General features: G+C 44.5%; 1 long non-coding RNA gene across 2 annotated transcripts in view; it reads left to right on the forward strand.

The window, feature by feature from the left end:
• The first annotated feature begins 19096 nt into the window (after positions 1 to 19096).
• The window catches only part of LOC105516208, a 21041-nt gene continuing 16066 nt past the window's right edge, over positions 19097 to 24071 (forward strand). For both annotated transcript variants that reach the window (XR_001002449.1, XR_001002448.1), the window contains exon 1: positions 19097 to 19541. This is a non-coding gene — a long non-coding RNA (uncharacterized LOC105516208). The remainder of the gene's footprint in view (positions 19542 to 24071) is intronic.

A 24071-nucleotide genomic window follows, 5' to 3' on the forward strand; every position in this document is an offset into this window, starting at 1 on the left:
CGATCTCCTGACCTCGTGATCCGCCCGTCTCGGCCTCCCAAAGTGCTGGGATTACAGGCTTGAGCCACCGCGCCTGGCCAATTCTAGAACATTCTAAGCCATCACCTCTGGATATTACCTTTTTTCCTATTTCATTACTTATTTCCCATTGAAACCATGATTTTATATAGTTGAGACTTTTCACTGTATCTCTTAATATTTTTTATCCTCTTTTTAGTATTTTTCATCTCACTGTCTTTCTGGGCTGTATTTGTTGTATTTTCTTCAGCTCCGTATTTTCAATTCACTAATTCTTTCTTCTACTATATCTAATCTTAAATTTGAAATAGGTTGGCAAATTATATCTTATGAGCCAAATCTGGCACGTAGCTTGTTTTTAGGTTTTTTTGTTTGTTTGTTTTGAGACATGGTCTTTATCAACCAGGCTGGAGTGCAGTGACACAATCACAGCTCATTGCAGCCCTGACCCCCTGCACTCAAGGTATCCTCCCACCTCTCAGCCTTCTGAGTAGCTGGGACTACAGGCATGTGCCACCATGCTCAGCTAATTTTTGTGCTTTTTGTAGAGGTGGAGTTTCACCATGTTGGCCCAGGATGGTCTCAAACTCCTGGGCTCAAGTCATCTACCTGTTTTGACCTCCCAAAGTGCTTGGCTTACAGGTGTGAGCCACCATACCTGGCCTGTTTTTATATGGTCTTTGAGCTAAGAATGTTTTTTAAATTTGTAAAGCATTGTAAAGAAAACCAAATAATATGTGACAGAAATCTATATCACCCATGAAGCCTAAAATATTTCTTACCTGGTCATTTGCACACACACACACACACACACACACACACAAAGGAAAAGAAAAAAAGCCGACTAATTTAAATTATTCCCTGTTGAAAAATCTTTTTTCTTTTCTTTTTCTTTCTTTCTTTCTTCTTTTTTGTTTTTTGTTTTTGTTTGTTTGTTTGTTTGTTTTTTTTGAGACAGAGTCTCACTCTGTCACCCAGGCTGGAGTGCAGTGACGTGATCTTGGTTCATTACAACTTCTGCCTCTTGGGTTCAAGCAATTCTCCTGCCTCAGTCTGCCAAGCAGCTGGGATTACAGGCCCTCACCACCATGCGTGGCTCATTTTTATATTTTTAGTAGAGATGGGGTTTCACCACATTGGCCAAGCTGGTCTTGAACTCCTGACTTCAGGTGATTTGCCACCTCAGCCTCCCAAAGTGCTGGGATTGCAGACATGAGCCACTGTGCCTGGCCCAAAAATCTTTTTTCAATTATAGGAAATTTCAAACATACAATATATAGAAAAGGATTGTGACCTACATTCTTGTAACCTAAATTCAAGCAATTTAATGTTTTGCCATATTTGTTACATTTATATATATATTTTTGCTGAACTATATTAAAATAAATACTAGACTATTAAGTACTTCAGTATGTATCTCTTTTAAGAAAGAACACTCTCCTAAATAACCCAATATTATTATCACATTTAATTAAATTAATAATAATTCTTAAATACTGTCTAATGTGCAGTCCATTCAAATGTATCCAGTCATCTCCAAAATAGCTTTGTTTGTTTGTTTGGGTTTTTCTTTTTTTGTTGTTGCTTTTTTTGTTTTGTTTTTTTGAGACATGGCCTCACTCTGTCACCCAGGCTAGAGTGCAGTGGTGTAATCTTGGCTCACTGCAACCTCCGCCTCCTGCATTCAAGTGATTCTCCTGCCTCAGCCTCCCGAGTAGCTGGGATTACAGGCGGCCACCACCATGGGCAGCTAATTTTTGTATTTTTGTAGAGAAAGCATTTTACCATGTTAGTCAGACTGGTCTCGAACTCCTGACCTCAAGTGATCTGCCTACCTCGGCCTCCCAAAGTGCTGGGATTACAGGCATGAGCCACTGTGCCTAGCCTTCCAAAATAGCTTTGATGGCTAGATTTTCAAACAAGGATCCAGCCAAGGACCACACACTGTATTTTGTTGTTTTATCCTTAAGTTTCTTTTAATTTAGGATCATCCCTCCTCTTTCCCCAGTCCCCGTTTTTTTTGACATTGGCTTTTTTATTAAACCAGGAAAGTGTATTATGTCTACTTTCTGGATTTATCTACTTCCTCATGGTCATCCAAGGTATTTTTTATTTAACTGTTTTGGTTAGGTATAAAAATTATGGTTATTTTTCAAATCTGCTTGATATTTCTTTATAGGGGTCTATAGAGTGATGGAGATACTAATAATCGTTATTGTGCATCTGTTCCCAACTTCATGTTCAGTGACATCATGTTGGCAGCTTGAAATCAGCCATGCTATATTGTTTATATATAAACAAAATATTTACAGCATGGAAATCAGCAAATGCTATAAACCATGGCATGGTTTATTGTTTTACTGATTGTCTAGACTTAAGAAAGTGATGGAAAAAATGTTAGCAATTCAGATTAAACTTAAAGTTCTGTTGTGTCTATAGTCATTACATTTGAATAGCACAGCAAATCAAGGAAACAGTTATCCAGTATATGAAAATTATTATCTGATTCAGCAAATAAGCAAATCACATTATTGATGAATGAATGACGTTCTAACATATTGACATGGTTTGGCTCTGTGTCCCCACCCAAACCTCATCTTGTAGATCTCATAATTCCCACATGTTGGGATCTCATAATTCCCCCATCTCATGAGATCCAGTGGTTTCAAAAATGGGAGTTTCCCTGCACAAGTTCTCCCTTTGCCTGCCGCCATCCATGTAAGTTGTGACTTGTTCCCCTTTGCCCTCCACCATGATTGTGAGGCCTCCCCAGCTATGTGGAACTGTAAGTCCATTAAACCTCTTTTTCTTCCCAGTCTCAGGTATGTCTTTATCAGCAGCATGAAAACGGACTAATGCAGTAAATTGACACAATAGAGTACTGCTCTATTGATACCAATAAGGTACTGCTGTAGATACCTGAAAATGTGAAAGTGACTTTCGAACTGGGCAACAGGCAGAGGTTGGAATAGTTTGGAGGGCTCAGGAGAAGACAGGAAAATGTGGGAAATTTTGGAACTTCCTAGATACTTGTTGAATGACTTTGACAAAAATGCTAATAGTGATATGAACAACAAGGTCCAGGCTGAGGTGGTCTCAGATGGAGATGAGGAGTTTGTTGGGAACTGGAGCAAAGGTGACTCTTCCTATGCTTTAGCAAAGAGACTTGTGGCATTTTGTCCCTGCCCTAGAGATTTGTGGAACTTTGAACTTGAGAGAGATGATTTAGGGTATCTGGTGGAAGAAATTTCTAAGCATCAAAGCATTCAAGAGGTGACTTGGGTGCCATTAAAGGCATTCAGTTTTATAAGTGAAGCAGAGCATAAAAGTTCAGAAAATTTGCAGCCTGACAATACAATAGAAAAGGAAGTCCCATTTTCTGAGAAGAAATTCAAACTGGCTGCAGAAATTTGTGTAAGTAATGGGGAGTCGAATGTTAATCCCCAAGACAAGGGGGAAAATGTCACCAGGTCATGTCAGAGGTCTTCATAGCAGCTCCTCCCATCACAAACCCAGAGGCCCAGGAGGAAAAATGGTTCTGTGGGCTGGGCCCAGGGTCCCCATGTTGTGTGCAGTAGAGGGACTTGGTGCTTTGTATCCCAGCCATTCCAGCTCTGACTAAAAGGGGCCAAGGTATAGCTCAGGCCATGGCTTCAGAGGGTGCAAGTCCCAAGCCTTGGCAGCTTCCACTTGGTGTTGAGCCTGTGGGTGCACAGAAGTCAAGAATTGAGGTTTGGGAACCTCTGCCTAGATTTCAGAGGATGTATCAGAATGCCTGGATGTCCAGGCAAAAGTTTGCTGCAGGGTGGAGCTTTCATGGAGAACCTCTGCTAGGGCAGTGCAGAAGGGAAATGTGGGGTTGAAGCTGCCACACAGAGTCCCTGCTGGGAACCACCTAGTGGAGCTTTAAGAAGAGGGCCATTGTCCTCCAGACCCCAGAATGGTAGATCCACTGACAACTTGCACTGTGTGCCTGGAAAAGCCACAGACACTCAATGCCAGCCCATGAAAGCAGCCAGGAGGTAGGCTTTACCCTACAAAGCCACAGGGGTGTAGCTGCCCAAGACCATGAGAACTCACCTCTACCTCTTGCATCACTGTGACCTACATGTGAGACATGGAGTCAAAGGAGATCATTTTGGAGCTTTGACTGCCCAGCTGGATTTTGGACTTATATGGGGCCTGTGGTCCCTTTGTTTTGGCCAATTTCTCCCATTTGGAACAGCAGTATTTACCCAATGCCTGTACCCCATTTGTATCTATATCTAGGAAGTAACTTAACTTGCCTTTGATTTTACAGGCTCATAGGTGGAAGGGACTGGCCATGTCTCAGATGGGACTTTGGACTGTGGACTTTTGAGTTAATGCTGAAATGAGTTAAGACTTTGGGGGACTGTTGGGAAGGCATGATTGATTTTGAAATGTGAAGACATGAGATTTGGGAGGGGCCGGGGCAGAATGATATGGTTTGGCTGTGTCCCCACCCACATCTCATCTTATACTTCCCACAATTCCCACGTGTTGGGACATAGTTGAATCGTGGGGGCGGGTCTTTCCCATACTGTTCTTGTGATAGTGAATAAGTCTCACAAGATCGGATGGTTTTAAAACTGGGAGTTTCTCTGAACAAGCTGTCTTTGCCTGGTGCCATCCATGTAAGATGTGACTTGCTCCTCCTTGCCTTCCACCATGATTGTGAGGCCTCCCCAGCCATGTGGAATAGTAAGTCCATTAAACCTCTTTTTCTTCCCAGTCTTGTGTCAGTCTTTATCAGCAGCATGAAAACAGACTAATACACACATGTCATTGTCATTTCATTTTATTTTTCTCCTTATCATAAGTGTCAACCAACATTCCAGTTAGAGCTATGGTGAATTACAACAATAGGTTGGCTATGGATATGAAAAAATGTTCAACATCAGCAGTCACCAGAGAAATGCAAATTAAAAGCACAATGGGATATCATCTTATACCAGTCAGAAAGGCTATTACTAAAGAGACAAAAAAAAAAAAAAAAAGATACCTGCACTTATATGTTTATCCCAACACTATTTATGATCGCAAAGATATTGAATCTATCTAAGTGTCCATTAATGAATGATTGGATAAAGTGTGGTAAACATACACAATGGAATGCTATTCAGCCATGAAAAAGAGTGAAATCATTTGCAGCAACATGGATGGAACTGGAGGCCATTATCTTAAGTGAAACAACTCAGACACAGGCAAATATCACATGTTCTCACTTATAAGTGGGAGCTAAATAATGTGTACATATGGACGTAGACTGTGGAGTGATAGACAATGGAGACTCAGAATGGTGAGGGGTTTGAAGGGGGTAAATGATGACAGATTACTTAATGGGTATAATGGCCATTAGTTGGGTGATAGATACACAAAAAACCCAGACTTTACCACTACACAATCAATGCATGTAACAAAATTGTACTTGTACTCCATAAACTTATAAAAATAATTAATAAAGAATTACTTATTAATAATAGTATCTACGGATACAAGAGTTTGGCAAAAACAGCAAAAGTATATTATAAGAATCAATTGTCTATGGAATTTACAAAGAGTATTATATATTTTATCGTTATTATTTGTAAATTATGTGCTATACATCCTTTATATCTGTAAAGTGTATGTGTGTATATATGCATGCCTTTTGTGCCACATCGTGGGGTGGACCCCAAGACTTATTTCCTGACCTCCAGTTTGGGGCAGCCATCAGAGTGCAAGTTAAAAGTCTCCGGAATCCTGCCGAAACCCTCAGAGTACCAGCCAGTTTCAAGTTTCCTTAATCCTCAGTTTTGGGGTCTGTGGATTACGTATATTTGTGTCAGTTCAGAAGGATACACCTAAGAGGATATATCTCAGTTCACTGAGGATACACCTAAAATATACTTTATTTATTTATTTATTTATTTTTATTTATTTTTATTTTTATTATTTTATTTTATTTTATTTTTTTGAGATGGAGTTTAGCTCTGTCGCCCAGGCTGGAGTGCAGTGGTGTGACCTTTGCTCACTGCAAGCCCCGTCTCCTGGGTTCAGGCCATTCTCCTGCCTCAGCCTTCCGAGTAGCTGGGACTACAGGCACCCGCCACCACACCCAGCTAATTTTTTTGTATTTTTTTTAGTAGAGATGAAGTTTCACTGTATTAGCCACGATGGTCTCAACCTTCTGACCTCGTGATCTGCCCGCCTCGGCCTCCCAAAGTGCTGGAATTACAGTCGTGAGCCACCGCACCCGGCCCTTGTTTAATATTTTATTCAGCATTTAGGTTTTTCTTTAGGAGGATCATTCAGACTCATGGTTTCCATTGATTCCCGGCTACACGGGGTTGGCTAACCTTTAGGATTTGCTTATTAATTATACCTGTTCACTCTACAAGGATGCAGACTCAGTCATCTAAGTACGTGCAGCAAATGAGCAGACTATAACTGATTGTTATGCCACTTCCTGTCTCCTTATGAAACATGCTTGGACTTAGGGTGTGACGCTTTGGGTGGCTCCATTGTTCTGAGTTGCTTTGTTGTGCTATCAATTTGTGAATGGGTACAGGTGGCTTTGGCTTGGGTGTGATTTATTATTATTAGTAGTAGCATTTTGGTTCTTCTGCAGTCCTGCTAAGGTTGAGTAGAGCAGTATTCCACAACAAGGGGGGGTGGGATTCATTTTAATGGGCATCTTTGGCTGACTGATAAGCAGCTGGGCCCCTGTCTCAGTCTGCTCTGGCTGCCATCACAAAATACCACAAACTGGGTGGCTGAAAAAACAGAGTTATTTCTCCCAGTTCTGGAGGCTGGAAGTCCAAAATCAAATGTCAGCCAGCTCACCTCCTGGTGAGGGCTGTCTTTCTGGCTTACAGATGGCTGCCTTCTCTCTGTGTCCTCACACGACAGACAGTGAGTGAGCAAGCTCTCTAGTGCCTCTTCTCTTAAGGACACTAATGCTGTGGGGTCAGGGCTTCACCCTTGTGGCCTCATTGAAACTTAATTACTTCTTTACTCCAAATGCAGCCACATGGGGGATTAGGGCTTTAATATATGAATTTAGAGGGGACACAATTCAGTCTATAGCAGGCCCTCTGATGAGGAGGCCCAGTATGAGTTCTAGAGTCAGACAGACCCAAGTTCAAAGCCCAGCTCTGCCATTCACTAACATTGTGAAATATCTTTCTGACCCTCAGTTTCCTATTCTGAAAAGTAAAAGCAAAAAGTTCAATTTCAGAGGGTGCCTGTAATGATTAAATTAGAAAATGTATAAAAAGTAGCCAGCACAGTGCCTGGCACACCACAGGGGCTCCACAAATAGTTGCCAAGATGATGTCACTTAAAGTGTAGTCCACGGACCAGCAACAGCAGCATCACATGAGGTCCTGATAAAAATACAGAATGTGGGGCCCCATCCTGGACCTGCCAGATCAAGATCTGCATCTTAACACCATCCCTAGTGATTTGAATGCACGCTGAAGTTTGAAAAGCACTAAAGTAAATGCTATGAGTTGGCCCAGTTTGGCAATAAGGCATATTGGGATTGCTGTGACATAAATCAGGGGGCCATCACGATGAGCCAGGGCCAGCCAGCATTGTGATTTCATTTGACCCAGCTCAGCTCTAAGCAATGCTTGAATGGAGGAAGGGAAGGGAGCCAAAGCCTGGCGACCAAGACTCTTGAGAGCTGACCGCAGGCAGAATTTCTCAACCATCCAACTGCATCATCTCTAAAGGCAAAGCTGGGCGAGGCCCCAGCTGGTGCTGCTGCTATCCAGGGGATCTGGTTGGTGGGCTGGGTCAGTGGTCAGCAGTGGATACAGAAGGCTCTTCCTCAGCTAGTTTCTTTCCCGCTTTGTCTGAGCTACCAGTTGTTGAGAGAACCTGCCACTTCTCTCTCAACTCTGGGCCTTTGCACCTGATGCTTTCTTCAGTGCTTTTTTCTCTTGGCTCTTTCCTACTTATCTTTGAATGCCCAGCTTAAGGCCACTTCCTCCAGGAAGCTGTCTCATAATAATATTAATTCAAAAGCTGTCTCATAATAATAATCCTCAGCTGCTCCTGTCCTCGCAGGTGTCTACCCAGGGCTTACTCTCACCACACTGCCATATGGATGACTGTGCCCTTGTCTGCCTCCCTGCTAGTGAGAGGTGAAGCCAGCTGGACTTCCTGGGTTGAGAGGAGACTTGGAGAACTTTTCTGTCTAGCTAAAGGTTTGTAAACACACCAATCAGCACTCTGTGTCTAGCTAAAGGTTTGTAAATGCACCAATCAGCAGTCTGTAAAAACACACCAATCAGTGCTCTGTTTGTAAATGCACCAATCAGCGCTCTGTAAAAACGCACCAATCAGTGCTCTGTGTCTAGCTAAAGGTTTGTAAACGCACCAATCAGCACTCTGTAAAAATACACCAATCAGTGCTCTGTGTCTAGCTAAAGGTTTGTAAACGCACCAATCAGCACTCTGTAAAAATGAACCAATCAGCACTCTGTAAAATGGACCAATCAGCGCTCTCTAAAGTGGACCAATCAGCAGGATGTGGGCAGGGCCAAATAAGGAAATAAAAGTTGGCCAATGGGCCAGCAGCTGCAACTTGCTGAGGGCACATTGTATCCTGTGGGAGGTTGGTTCTTTTGCTCTTTGCAATAAATCTTGCTGCTGCTCACTGTTTGGGTCTGTACTACCTTTATGAACTGTAACACCCACCGTGAAGGTCTGCAGTTTCACTCCTGAAGCCAGCAAGACCATGAACCCACGGGGAGGAACAAACAACTCTGGAGGTGCCACCTTTAAGAGCGGTGACACTCACTGCGAAGGTCTGCAGCGTCACTCGTGAAGTCAGGGAGACCACGAACCCACCAGAAGGAAGAAACTCTGGACACACCTGAACATCTGAAGAAACGAACTCCTGACACACCATCTTTAAAAACTGTAACACCCCGACGATCTGTGGCTTCATTCTTGAAGTCAGTGAGACCAAGAACCCACTGGAAGGAACCAATTATGGACACACTAGCTTCTTGAAAAAGTCTAAACAGCCTTGATGTTTGGGAGGTGAGCTTAGGATCCAACAGTGCCTGTGCCACTTTCCATCTCCATGACTTTGAGCAAGTCTCTTAATTTCCCAGAGCTTCACTTTCCTTATCGGGTAAAATGGAGACAGCTCTTTCGAGGCTTGAATAAGATTAAGGGAAACACACTATGCAAAACTTTGAGGCCACGATTCAGGTGCGCAAGAAACATCATACTTCCTTATTTTCTTTAGTTCAGGTTAAGTCTGACTGCAGTAGGCTGGAGGGAAGTTTCACTGCCCCTGCAGGGCCTTCCTTCCTTCCCTCTCTTTGCTCACACAGTAATATTGGAAACTTTCATGATGTCCAGAGAATGAGAGAAAGGCCTGAGATCTGGAGTCCCACCCTGGACATCAGATTTGTGCACTGGAGTGTGCAGGATGATGTAGTAGGTAAAAGGGAATTGGTCCCACCTCCACTACACACTGGCTATGTAGCCATGGGAAATTTGCTTGATCTGTCAGTTTTCTCCTCCTTAACATGGGGATGATGATAGTGCCAACCCCACAGGGTAGTTTTGAGCACACAACTGATCTATAGAAAGCTTTTAGCATAGAGTGAGTGCAAAGCATGTTGATTTAAGAAAGGTTAACTAGGCCAGGCGTGGTGGCTCACGCCTGTAATCTCAACACTTTGGGAGGCTGAGGCGGATGGATCACTTGAGGTTAAGCGTTCAAGACCAGCCTAGCCAACATAGTGAAACCCGTCTCTACTAAAAATACAAAAATTAGCTGGGCATGGTGGTGGGCGCCTGTAATCCCAGCTACTCAGGACAGACAGGAGAATCGCTTGAACCTGGAAGGCAGAGGTTGCAGTGAGCTGAGATTGTGCCACTACACTCCAGCCTGGGTGACAGAGTGAGACTCCATCTCAAAAAAAAAAAAGGAAAGGTTAACTGTTGCTATTGTTATTATGTATAATGGAAGTCAATGTAAATTGAAGTGATTATTATTGATTGTATAGTCAGCCATCTTGATAAATTTTTATTTCTAATTGTTTACTGATTCTTTTGGTTTTCAATGTAATTGCATAATTTGCCACTATAGTTTTGTTTCCTCCTGTCTGAACCTTATTCCTTTAATTTCATTATCCTGTCTTATGACCTGACTTTGATCTCTGCAGCTGTGCTAAGTAGAAGGGGTGACAGTGGGCATTGTCCTCATCTGGATTTTAAAGGAGATGCTTCCTATATTCCCCACAAAGAATGATGTGTTCCTACGGCCCAGAGTTCCCCAAACTTTTTGGCACCGGGAACTGGTTTTGTGGAAGACAATTTTTCCATGGAGAGGGGTGGGGCGGTGGGTATGGTTTCTCATAAGGAGCATGCAACCTAGATCCCTCACATGCACAGTTCACAACAGGGTTGGACCTCCTGTAAGACTCGAATCCCGCAGCTGATCTGACAGAAGGTGGAGCTCATAGTAATGCTCACTAACCTGCCACTCACCTGCAGCTGTGCAGCCTGGTTCCCAATAGGCCACAGATCAGTACAGGGTGGTGTGGGGGACCCCTGCCATAGCCTTTCAGTAAATTATGTAATCGATGTGTTTACCTTCTTTCATGCCTATTTGTGGATCTCTCTCCACTGGTCTTTAGACCCTTGTCAACAAGAGACTGCATCTGCCATGAATTGGACAAATTCCCCCAGGGTTGAACTTAGCAGAGACTGGCATTAGCCAAAGTTCTAGGCTGCCTGCTCCATTTTGAGGCTGCCCCTGAGTCCAGCCTTCCACCCCATCTCCCAGCCCTCAGCTCCCACCACTAGTCCTCTTGTCCCATGTCTGGTTGATTATGAGAGGTGTGTGGAAAAACTTCACCTTCCTGTTCACACCCAGGAGTGGATGAACAGATCCAGGGACTAGGTGTTTGTTGGCCTCTGTCTTGAATCCTGCCTCCTAACCTCAAGCCAAACAAGGCCACAAAACAAATCCAGCCCAGAGCATTGGCCCAGCCATCCATCCATCACCACAGGCCACATCTTCGCTAGTTGTGGGAAGCCCTGTCCCAGATTCTCGCTTAAGATTCCGTTCAGGGAGCCCCAATAAGCTGGGTGCAATGCAGTGACACTCTGAGGAGTCTGGCTTCCACACACTGCAGATAAACAGACCCCTCTCTCTCTCTTTCACCTTGGAGACCCTTTGCCTCTCCACACTCTTGCCCCGCTTCCTCCCTGTCCATCAAGCCCAGGCCTTGAAATCTCCCAGTTCTCCCTTTACACTCCACATGTTATTAATATCACTTTATCATTGGCAGGTATGAGGCAGAAGCTTCCTCTCCTAAGGGGTGGTGGAGGGAGGCAGCCCTCTTTGGCCAATAGCCAGCATCTGGCCACAGATGGCCCCACTTAGACCTGGCTGTGGGAGTGACCCCAGGTCTTCTCAGAACCTATGGTTTTATGCATGATTCCTATTTTCTGGAACTGTCTGGCTCTCTCACAACTCCATGTATCTGTCTCTCCCTACTTAGCACATAGTGAGAAATACAAATGTTTGTACTTTGTAGACAGACATATGTTTAATAAAGAACTCCTACAAGGGTCTGCAGGGTTTGCAGTGGTCACTTGATTGTTCATTCTGCCCCAAGCTCCTTCGGTAGAACCAGAACCCACGTATTATGGTCTGAATCTCTGTGCCCCTTCAAAATTCGTGATGAAACCCTAACCGCCAATCATTTGGAGGTACAGCCTTTGGGAGGTAATGAGGTCATGAGAGCAGAGCCATTATGAATGGAATTGGTGCCCTTATGAAGGAGGTCTGAGAGAGCCCAGTCATCCCTTCCATCTGCGAAGACACAGCAAGAAGGTGCCATTTAGGAGAAGGTGGGCTCTCGCCAGATACTGAGTCCACCAGTGTTTTGATCTTGGACTTTCCCGCCTCCAGAACTGTGAGAAATTTCTGTTAAGCCATCCGTTTTCATTATAGCAGCCCGAGCAAGCTAAGACCCCAGTGAGGGGTCTGGGGCCTGGAGGATCATTGGTAGAGTCAGGGCCTTGGGGACATGCTTTTGGAAGCCCTGCCTGACATTATATAGAACATATTAAAAGACCCCTAGCATTTCACATTAAATACAAATTTGCCATAAAATAATTTGAAATTATCCAGAGACATTTCTGTCTCTTCTTTTTGCTACCAAAGCATACTTTTAAATTTTGTTACAACATTTTTCATATGTACAGAAAGTAGACAAAGTATAATACAATACAAATCTGTAGGATTCACCACCTAGCTTAAGAAATAAAATGTTACCCAGAGGGTTGAAACATCCTGTGTGGCCTCTCTGATCCACTCTCCTTACAGCAGAGATAACTACCACCCTAAATTTGGAGGATATTGTTCCCATTCATTTCCTTAAACTTTATATATATTCCTTACATATATATATATATATATTCCTTACATATTCCTTACAGAGATCTAAAGTGTTTGCCTTTTTTTTCAATTCTATTACAATGATCTATTAAAATAATTTTTGTAATTTTGTATGTGAAGTTATTTGGTTACGAGTTACATAAGTTATGATTGTTCTGATTTTTTAGTCATTGTTACTTAAATTCTTGAAGAAGGAGAAAAATCTAGCCAATAAATTGATTTCAAGTGTTATGACGTATTTCAGATATAGTTTATAAAGATGAAGTAATAGTATGTTTTGTGGACATTTAACAAAAGGGTCACTAATTTTGACTTTGCAGTTTTCCTTTCATATTTTGAGGCCAGTAATTTTTTTCTCCAGTCTTACAAATGTTTATGTGTGTATGAAAACCTCCTAGGACCTAGCACTTTAAGGACTTCACACTACTGCCTCTCCCAGTCTTGCCACAAGAGTCCTCGATGGATACACAGCAGCAATGATACCAGAAGCCAAACTAAAGGTGGTGGTCTGGAGCACCTACTGAGCCAGGGCCGTGTCCTAAGCATTTTGGATCCGTTAATTCACTTACTCCTACAAGGTAGGTGCTACTGCCAGCCCATTTTCCAGAAATAGACACAGCATGGTCACGGCCAGGTAGAAAGGGGTGGGGCTGGGATGTGAACCCAGGCAGTTTGGACACTTCATGATTCTGCGTGCCATTTTCTGAGCCCCAAATGTACATATATGTACGTGTATTTTCTCAGACTCCTCACAAAAACCAGGAATTATCCCCATTTTACAGGGGAGGAGACTGACCCAGAGAAGCTTAGGGACTTGTTCCAGGTCACACAGCTGAAAGTGACAGATTCTGTGATTCCAAACACTGCCTGTGCCTTTAAGGACTCCACACGACTGCCTCTCCCAAACTTGCCACAAGGCAGCCAGGGTGAGTTCCCCATACCAACTCACTACTGCCATCTCACCCCTCTTTCTATTGCACAACCTTGCCGGGGAGGAGGGTAGGGGCAGTCCTGCATGTGTTAAGAGAGGGTGTAGACAGCACCAGGGGCCAGAGGACCTGACCTCACCGCAGTTCTCTGTCTCTGTTAGCCCAGGGCCACTGCAGTCAGGAGGGGGCTATTTGAAGACCCTTGGCCCAGGCCTGGCTTCTCCCCACTCCTCCCCACCATCCTTCTTTCTCTCTGGGTGGCTCTCCTGCCCAGGGCAGGTGGGAATCTGGCTGGTTGCTTCCCAGGTGAGATAGTCTCAGCTGGCTGCCTCTCCTCCCCCAGGATCGAGACTTATCAGTCATCAGAATCATTCCTGCCATCCGGACCCAGCTCAAGGTCATCCCCAGAAGGTTCCAGGACCTGCTTACTACACAGGCCCCCTTCTGCCTTGCCTAGAAATGGGGAGAGAGGGAGTGGCTGTTTTTTTTTTTTCTTTTTTTTTTTTACGAGCCAGATCCTTGCCTGGAGTCCTCTATATTCCAGTGCAGGGAACAGAGCCAGAGTAAAGTTAGAAGGTGAAAAGACAGCAGGCTTTAGACCAGAAGACCAGGGTTTGGTCCCAGGCTCTGTACCTCCCTCCTGTAACCTTGAACTAGTCACTTTCTCTTTCTGGGCCTCAGTTTCCCCAACTAGAAAGGGTGTTGTAGGGCTAGATACTCTCCAAGATCCTCGTCTTCTAGGAGTGTGTGACTAAATCTGTCCCCTGCACCAGAATATTGGGTTTGTGGCAGTATTGAGTTTATTATATTAATATATAATAAAAATTATATATCATATTATAAATTTTTCTTTAGTTAGAAATACGGGTAAACTCATCCCTGCCATCTCAGGAAGAAAACTCACTGACTGTTCATCCAAGAAGGAAAGAGGAGACTAAGATGGCCCCAACATCTAGAGGACAGAAGGAGGAAGCAGAGGCAGAAGCAGGAAGTGGGAAGCAGGAAGTGGGAAGGGAAGCCCAGCTTTCCAGTTCTGGCAGTGCAGAGCACTAGAACTGTAGATGGAGCTTTTGAAAATGGGATGCCTGAACCTTAGTGCAGCCAATCAAATCGGAATTTCTGGGAGTAGAGCTGGGTATGGGTGTTTTTGGAAACACCCCAGATGAGTGTGATGTGCCATGAAGGTCAAGAATCACCATTTGAGAGCAGTAGTTCTCAAGCTTTGGTGTGCTTCTGAGCCCCCTAAAGAGCTTGGTAAATATAGGATGCCAAACCCCACCTGCAGAGTTTCCCACCCAGCTGGTCTGAATGGGACCTGTATTAATTTCCTGTGACTGTCGTAACAAATCACCACAAACTGTGGCTTAACCAACAGAAATCTGTTCTCTTACAGTTCTGGAGGTGTGAAATTAAAAATGAGTCTCACTGGGCTACCATCAAGGTGTTGGCTGTGTTCCTTCTAGAGGCTCAGGGAGAATCTGTTTCCTTGCTTGCCCCCTCTTCTAGAGGCCACCTGCACTCCTTGGCTTGTGGCCCCTTCCTCCATCTTCACAGCCAATAATTGCATCATTCCAACTTCTGCTTCCATTATCATATTTCCTCTGTCTCCAGCTCTCTTGCCTTTCTCTTTCACTTGTAAGGACCCTTGTGATTATATCAGACCCACCTAGATCATTCAGGATGACCTCTCCCTTTCAAGGTCCTTAACCTAAGCACATCTGCAAAGTCCTTTTTGACATGTAAAGTAACATATTCACAGGTTCCAGGGACTGGAATGTGGACACCTTTGGTGGGGGTAATGGGTGAGGGCATCATTCTGCCTCCCACAGGGCCTGAGAGTTTATATTTCTAGCAAGCTTCCAGGTGATGCTGATGCTGCTGGTCTGGGGACCATGCTTTGAGAACCCCCACAACTGAGCTGCAGCTGCCCTGAAAAGCCATTCTCTAGGAGTAGAAATGGGGAAGGGGGATTTTAGCTAACATTAGCTGATCTGGTCTCTCTTTGGCTGCCTCTACCTCATGCCCAGGAAAACGTAAAAACAACACAGAAACAAGACCTTCAGGGTAAGAGCAGTGTTTCCTTTGGATGCGACATGTTGGGAGAGTCACCTTAAGGTCGGAGCACACAGGCTCAGCCGATTTAAGTCACAGGCAGGATGGAGGATTATAAAATCTTTTTCTTCAAAAGCATGGGATGCTTCAAGTGGGACCCACATGGAGACAGAGTCCATGACTGGATGGTATTTTGAAGCTCTGTAGACGGAGGGGCTCCAAAGGCCCGTCTCCCTGCAGACTTTGACTTCTTGGTACCTACCACCTGGAGTGTTCTCGTTCCCTCTCCCGTTACTATAACATTCTTTTTTTTTTTTTGAGACAGAGTCTCGCTCTGTCGCCCAGGCTGGAGTGCAGTGGCGCGATCTTGGGTCCCTGCAAGCTCCACCTCCCGGGTTCACGCCATTCTCCTGCCTCAGCCTCCGGAGTAGCTGGGACTACAGGCGCCCGCCACCACGCCCGGCTAATTTTTTGTATTTTTAGTAGAGACAGGGTTTCACTGTGTTAGCCAGGATGGTCTCAATCTCCTGACCTAGTGATCCACCTGCCTCAGCCTCCCAAAGTGCTGGGATTACAGGTGTGAGCCACTGCGCCTGGCCCCCACTTTTTTTTTTTTGATACGGAGTTTCACTCTGTCACCCAGGCTGTAGTGTAGTGGTGCCCTCTCCGCTTACTGCAAACTCCGCCTCCCAGGTTCAAGTGATTCTCCAGCCTCAGCCTCCCAAGTAACTGGGACCACAGGCATGTGCCACCATGCCCGGCTAATTTTTGTATTTTTAGTATAGATGGGGTTTCACTATGTTGGCCAGGCTGGTCTTGAACTCCTGACCTCATGATCTGCCCATCTCAGCTTCCCAAAGTGCTGGGATTACAGGCGTGAGCCACTGCACCTGGCCTTTTCTGTAACATTCTAACCTCTTCTTCCCTAACTTCCTCTTCCTTTCCCTTCTCTTCCCTTCCTATCAGGTCCTGTCCAACTCCCACTAGAAACACTTTCTTCTGGAGCATTGCATTAATTCTCCTTCCAGATTTTACTGGCCATTCCTCTCCATTTCTCAACACTTTCTATGCCAACTGAGAATGATGCTCATTTAATTTTTTTTGTTGTTGTTTACTTATTTGCATCAGGTCTGGTTTCAGAAAGGACTTAAATGAGTCTAAGATGATCGAAGAACCCAAGCTCTATGTTGTGTTTGAGTTCAAATCTGCTGGAATCACTTTTTTTTTTATTTAACTTGCACAGCCAGTGAAGAGAAAAACTGCACCCAGGGGTCTGAGATTTTTCTGACAGAAGAACCTATAGTTCGTTTGTAACCTAAGTGAGCAAGTTTTAGTTCCTTCCACAAACATTTTTCTATATTAAATGAATAATATACATTGTTTTCAGGGCTTCCCAGGTATGAGGACTCTATACTCGACACTCAATAGCCACCTCCAGAAGAACTCTGGATTCATTTGCTCAGGAGACTTTTTGCTTTGTCTTGGAAGAACCTAAATGAGACAGAAACTTGAAATTTAAATAAAAGTTTTTTCCCACTTTATCTTGATCCTTTCTTTTTTTTTTTTTTTTTTGAGACAGTCTCACTCTGTCACCCAGGCTAGAGTACAGTGGTGCAATCTCAGCTCACTGTAACCTCTGCCTCCCGGGTTCAAGCAATTCCCCTGCCTCAGCCTACTGAATAGCTGGGGCCACAGGTGCCTGCCACCATGCCCAGCTAAGTTTTGTATTTTTAGTAGAGATGGAGTTTCACCATACTGGCCAGGCTGGTCTCGAACTCCTGACCTCAAGCGATCTGCCCGCCTTGGCCTCCCAAAGTGCCAGGATTACAGGCCTGAGCCACCGCACCTGGCCTTGGTGTCAATTCTTTATGCTCTTGAGATCCTTGGAATGTATATGTTCTTCCATCCTCCCTTCCATTTCCTTCACTGAAATTCAAAGTCATTGACATAACAGTACTCCCTGTAGTTTCTTTTCATTTTAACCAAGTCTAAATCAAAGTGATTTTTTTTTTTTTTTTTTTTTTGGTGAGACGGAGATTTATTCTTGTTGCAAAGGCTGGAGTGCAATGGCGCGATCTTGGCTCACCGCATCCTCTGCCTCCCAGGTTCAAGAGATTCTCCTGCCTTAGCCTCCCGAGTAGCTGGGATTACAGGCAAGTGTCACCATGCTTGGCTAATTTTGTATTTTTAGTAGAGACGGGATTTCACCGTATTGCCCGGGCTGATCTCGAACTCCTGACCTCAGGTGATCCGCCTGCCTCGGCCTCCCAAAGTGCTGGGATTACAGGTGTGAGCCACTGCACCCAGCCTATTTTTTTTGAATTATAACTACTATTTTCTTATAGGGATACACAAAATGAAGCAAGATTATATAAGTCAAATGAAATAAGAATGAATAGGGTACAACAAGGCTAAGGACATAAAATTGAACCAGTAATGAAGCTACTGTAAAAAGACACACCATGGAGTTGTGCATTTTTGCTGCAGTGGGTACATATTTGGTGTGAGGTTTCCTGGCAGCCAAGACCAAAAGGGAAAACTAGTTAGTTACATAGTTCATAACTGTCCATGTGGTAGAAAATTAGTCTACTGCTTAGGAATCTACAGCTGAAAGACCAGAAAGACCCTGTGAAAGTGGGAAGCCACATCCTCAAGAACATCTTTCCAATAGATTAAAAGACGAGTTTTACAAAACATTTCTTTTGGCAAAACACAGGAGAGTAAAACTGATTCTGTAGGGAATGTTGTGAGTCCTCCCAGGGATTCATTCCTTTCTTGTTCTGGCTTAGACCTGGGTTAATTTTAGAGTGTCTGGATCATCTGGTTGACCTTAAAGGAGAGTTAGATTCCCAGAAAATAGAAGGTTGGTCAGTTAGGAAGCATTCTGTTGCTTGATAATTGCAAGTAACAGAAAGTCCAGCCCTATTGGCCGAAATAAATATATTCCTGGGCTCATGTGATTTAGAAGCTCAGTAGTAGTTTTAGCATCAGACAAGACTTTATTCAGAGCTTAAATGCTCTTGTCTTCCAAGTATGGGAGTATCGTGGACCCCCCCACCCCCCACCAAATGCAACTAAAAAATTAAAAGCCCAGCATAGCAGTGGGCCTGTGCAAGTCCTTCTTTCCTATAGTGACTTGTCAGATTAGTTATGATTAGTCAGATTTTGAAAACTATTCCTATATTTCTTCTTTATATTGACTGGGGAAGAGAAGGTGTTTTCCTAACCATTCTCAGTGAAAGTCCTGAGTTTCAATCTGATTGGATTAGATTAGGTCACACATTCATCCTTTAACCGATCACTGTAGACTGGAAAGCACTAATTAACCTAGGCTAGATTACATATCCTACCATTGACCTCACTAGACCGAGGATGAGCAACTTGTCTGGGAACAGGGAACAGAAACAGTGGAGCAGAAACTGTTGGATTTTAGAATCAGACGGGTCCAGGTTAGTTCATTTTTTTATCAATTCAAAACACCAGGTGTAATGTACCAAATAAAACAGATCTAGTCCCACCCCTAACAGAGACATTAAAGCAGTGTATCAGTTATCTATTGCCATGTAACAAACCACTCCAAAACTTAGTGACCTAAACAATGACCATTTTATGTGCTCACCATTGTATGGGTCAGCAATTTGGGCTGGGCTTAGCTGGGTGATTCTTCTGGACTAATTCATGTGGCTGCAATTGGAGCTGGATGATCTAAATGGTCTCACTCCTAGGTCTGGCCGTTGATGTTGGCGGTTGACTGAGCCAGGGGCCGCCAGCCGGCTAGCGGGGGCTGTTCACTCAGCAGCAGGGTTCCAAGAGGACAAGCCCAACACACATGTGCTTTTCAAGCCTGTGATTATCAGGGCTGTACTGCAACAATCTGCTGCAATCAGTAACAACCACATAAGAAAGCAATGACAAGTTATGATTATTGCTCTGAAGAGATTGAGCAGGATGGTATGAGAGAGTTACTATTCCAAGTGACCTCTGGGCCAGCAGCATTGGCATCACCTGGGAGTTGTGAGAAATCCAGCATCTCAGGCTCCACTGCAGGTCTCCTAAATCAGAATCTACAGTTTAACAAGATCCTCAGATGTGTGTGTAAGGTAAAGTTTCAGAAGCTGATGACTACTGGGGGGTACCGAGGAGTGAAGGAGGGGGAAGAAACAGCACAACTAGTTTATGCCACTTGGTGTGCTTCTCACATCCTCATAGTTTCTGCCATGACCTAGCTACCAAGCCAGCAGGGGCCTTCTTCCACTGTCCTGGGGCTCCATAGGAGGGCCCCACATTCACAGTCTCACAGTGAGGACAGCTTTGGTTCAGTGGGTATCATCCAGAGGCAAGCACCTAAAACTGGAGTTCCACTGGGCTTGGCAGGGAGCTTGCCCCTGATAGGTGGGAACAAATGGGGCCTCTGTTTATGCATACACAGTGCCAGGTGGGGACAGAGGCCAGTGCTGGAGCAGCCAGTTCTGAGATCTCTAAAGACGCCTAAGAAAGCCAGACCCTCAGGGCTGCTTGGTTCATCAGTCCCTCACCTGGCATGGAGGGTGATGGTGAGTTGTTACGTCCATAGCCATAAGGCTGTGAAGAGGCTTTCCTGGTGGGCAAGTGGGTGGCATTCTAGAATGCCATGCTAGAACGACTATGTGTCCCATTTGCACAGGGCAATCCTGTTCACACCTGCCATCCTGTTGTAATTATTAATAATGCCCCTTCTCATTCTGGTTTGGATCATAAATTAAAAGGGTCACCCTAGTTAAAGCCTGAGTTTAATCTCAGAATGCAGGAAGGTGCCTCTGAAAGAGCACTGGACCCTGAATCAGGAATAGGAACTCTTGTCTTTCCCTGTTTCTGGCAAGCTGGGGGACCTCAGGCATGGCCCTTTTTCCTTCTGGCTTCAGTTGCCTTTTATGTCAGAATTGAGGGGTTGGATCAGACAATCCCTGCTAGCTGGGGAATAAATGAATGTGAAATGTTATCCTTGGGGGCTCTGCTCCATCAGCTCCATGTTGATGAGGACATTGTTCTCTCTCTAGCGTCTTTGATTCTATGTCCTCTGGGGACCCCACATTCTGCTAGATCCCCCCCTGGTCCACAGGTTGCAGGAATCCTGGACTGGTGTTTCTGAGGCTTTGTCTCAGGGCTCTGTGCCAGTGGGGCCGCACTGCCTGTCTGCCTGCCTATTCCCCCATACTCTGCTCCACTGGGACCCTTCTTTAGTTTGTACTTCCAGGTTGTGTGACATTTGGTACAAATAACTGAATCACCTGTGACTGTTTCTCCATCTGCCATGGGAGATAGCGATGTCATTCTTGCAGGATCATGGATAGTGTATATAGCATCTGGCCCATAATAGGAACTCACCAAGGCATTTCTATGCCTCATATGACTTAAAATTGACCACATGGAGGGCTCAGTTCAAGTCTTCAATGAGTTGAAAACTAAAGGAAGTGATTTACAAGTGTGAAGTCTCTAGAAGTTTCCTCTCTGTAACACTCTGCAACACTGTGAACATTTTTTTTTAAAAAAAATATTTACTTGTTTAAATAAATAAAAAATTAAATAAATAATAAATAAATAAATACAAATTATTTATTTAGAGACAGGCTCTTGCTCTGTCACCCAGGGCAGAGTGCAGTGGTGTGATCATATCTTACTGCAGTCTGCAACTCCTGGGCTCAAGCTATCCTCACGCCTCAGCTTCCCAAGTAGCTGGGACTATAGGCATGTGCCACCATGCTCAGTTAATTAAAAAATAAATATTTTTTAGACAGAGAATCTCGCTATATTGTCCAGGCTGATCTCAAACTTCTGGCTTCAAGTGATCTTCCTGCCTTGGCCTCCCAAAGTGCTGGGAGTACGGGCATGAGTCCGCATACCTGGTTGTAAGTGGAAGTTTTCTATGAAAGTTGTCACTCCTCAGCTCTGCCTCACAGACTACATGTTCCACCTGCCATTTGACTAATTCCTGGGAGGAAGAAGGGAAGCAAAACGGACATTTTATCCTTTAAAAGGATCACATGGCTTCTGAGGGCTTTATCCTAAAAACACCATGTTGTGAAATCAAACTTTCTTGCCTGACTCTTGCTTCTGCAGTCTTACTTTGGGACATTTCACTCCAGCAGAAAGAGCACCACCTCTGCAATCTGACAGCCTTGTCCCCTCTGAACTCTACCACTCTCTTTTTGACAAAGAAACATTGTCACCAACTCGTAGAATCATGAAGGTTATGCTAGGTGGGATTGTAAAGTATCTGTCCTGTGGTAGGACTCAATAAACTTTGCCTTTTATCCTGTTCTCTTTCTGATTGCTGAGAATATGTACTTTTCTGTGGGGCAAGATAAGAAAGCAAGAGTTTTAATGTTCTAGTTTCTTTTTTTTTTTTTTTTTTTTTGAGACGGAGTCAAACTCTGTTGCCCAGGCTGGAGTGCAGTGGTGCAATCTTGGCTCACTGCAAGCTCAGCCTCCCGAGTTCACACCATCCTCCTGCCTCAGCCTCCCAAGTACCTGGGACTACAGGTGCCCGGCTGTTTTTTTTGTGTGTTGTTGTTGTTGTTTGTATTTTTAGTAGAGATGAGGTTTCACCATGTTAGCCAGAATGGTCTCAATCTCCTGACCTTGTGATCCGCCCGCCTTGGCCTCCCAAAGTGCTGGGATTACAGCCTGAGCCACTGTGCCCAGCCTAATGTTGTAGTTTCTATTGCTGCATAACAAATGATCCCCAAACGTACCTGCTTGAAGCAATAGGCTTTTTGCTCATGGTTTTGTGGGCCAGAAATTTGGGAGGCTCCTCTGGGCAGGTCTTGCTGGGGATTTCTCATGTAGTTATGGTCAGATACTAGATGGTGCTGTCATTATCTGAAGGCTCAAATGGGCTGGGTGTCCAAGATGGCTCACTCACCGCTGGCAAATGATGCTGACTGTTGGCAGAGGACACCATTTGGGACTGTCAACCAGATGACTTGCATGTGCCTCTTCGGCATGACAGTCTTGGCTAGTTGGATTTGTTACATGGAGGCTGACTTTCCCCAGGAGCAAGCAACTCAGGGAGACCAAGCAAAAACTGCATGACTTTTTATGACCTAGTCTCAAAAGTTACATACCATTGTTGCAGGACTTTTCCTTAGTTCAGTTAAAGATGGGGTCCTTGTTCGTCTCATGGCCATGAAAATTTAGGTTCACAGATGGTTTGGAGGGTGAGTAAAGCAGGATTTTATTGGGTGAAAAGGGGAAAAAAGGGGGAAACAGGGACTCTTGCAAGGCCAGAGTCCCTCCATTAGAGCACTTCCCTTCCCCACCATTTGAATCCCAGGTTCCACACAGGAAGAGGAGGAGCCTGACTCCTCCCTGCTGCAAAGGGCGTGAACTTCTGTTGCTCCACCCAGTGCCCAGGCTGGTTGGAGCTTTTTCCGGGGAGCCCTTCCTACCTGGCTGTCTCACCATCACTTCTGCCATACTTATTTGTGGAAACCAGATTCGAGAGGAGAGTACATAGAGCTCACTTCTCCTTGGAAAGAATAGCAAAGTAATATTGTTGGCTAGCATGTGGATGGAAGACATTATTGAGGCCATCCTGTGAAATACAATTTGTCACATCTCCCAAAGTCATATGTAAATGGGAGCTTTTTAGCAGTCAGGATTCTTGCTCATAAACTACAGAAACTGGCTCTGGTTAGTTTAAGTGAAGATAACTTATTTGAAGACCTTTAGGACTCACAGAATTGATGGAGGTTGGAAGAACAAGATTGGAAAATGAGTCAGAACCAAGGAGCTCTGGAGGACTGGGTGGCAGGTGCCCCAACAACGGAGAGAGCATAAGGGCTGTCCAGTCCAAATAGCCTGAGCCGCCACTGCTAGAATAAATATAACCTCCACGTACCCAGCTCTAACAGGCGACACTTAGGAAGAGCGAGTTGATTGGTTGAGTCACATCCTTGCCTCCTGATTGGACCAGCATAGACAGAGGGAGGAGCCATTTAGACCTCTTGCTTTCTTAGTGGGAAGCTAGGACGTCCTCCCGCAGAGATTGTGCTCAGTGTGAGATTCTGCAAAGGAGAGGTAGAATGCTTTAGGGGCTGAGTGGGGGAAGGGTGGGTAGATGCTGGATATTCCCAAATGGCAAACGTCCCCCAGAGAGTCCACAGACTCAGACATCCAGCCTGCTGTAGTTAGTGCCCGCATTACTACAAGGAGTGGAGAGCTAAAGAGGAAGCTCAGAGGGAGCAGAATATCCTCAAAATATTAAAGGACTGGCACTTTGAGAAGCAATTTGATTTGTTCAACACAGGTAGTTATAGGACAGATTTTCGGCTCAATACCAGGAAGAACTTAAATTTTTTAAAAAATTGTATGTTTAGTGCTTTGAGTATGTAATGCAGTCACTGAAAAAATATTGAAAGCAATGCTGTGAAAGTCCCCCTCCCACTACTGTTCCTTATCCACTTACCCCTTACTTAATTCCCCACCTTCACTTCTGATGCTAATCTTTTTTTTTTTTTTTTTTTTTTTTTTGAGACAGAGTCTCGCTGTGTCGCCCGGACTGGAGTGCAGTGGCTGGATCTCAGCTCACTGCAAGCTCCGCCTCCCGGGTTTACGCCATTCTCCTGCCTCAGCCTCCCAAGTAGCTGGGA

Source organism: Colobus angolensis, unplaced genomic scaffold, assembly GCF_000951035.1.
Source record: "Colobus angolensis palliatus isolate OR3802 unplaced genomic scaffold, Cang.pa_1.0 Scaffold278, whole genome shotgun sequence".
Taxonomy (NCBI): domain Eukaryota; kingdom Metazoa; phylum Chordata; class Mammalia; order Primates; family Cercopithecidae; genus Colobus; species Colobus angolensis.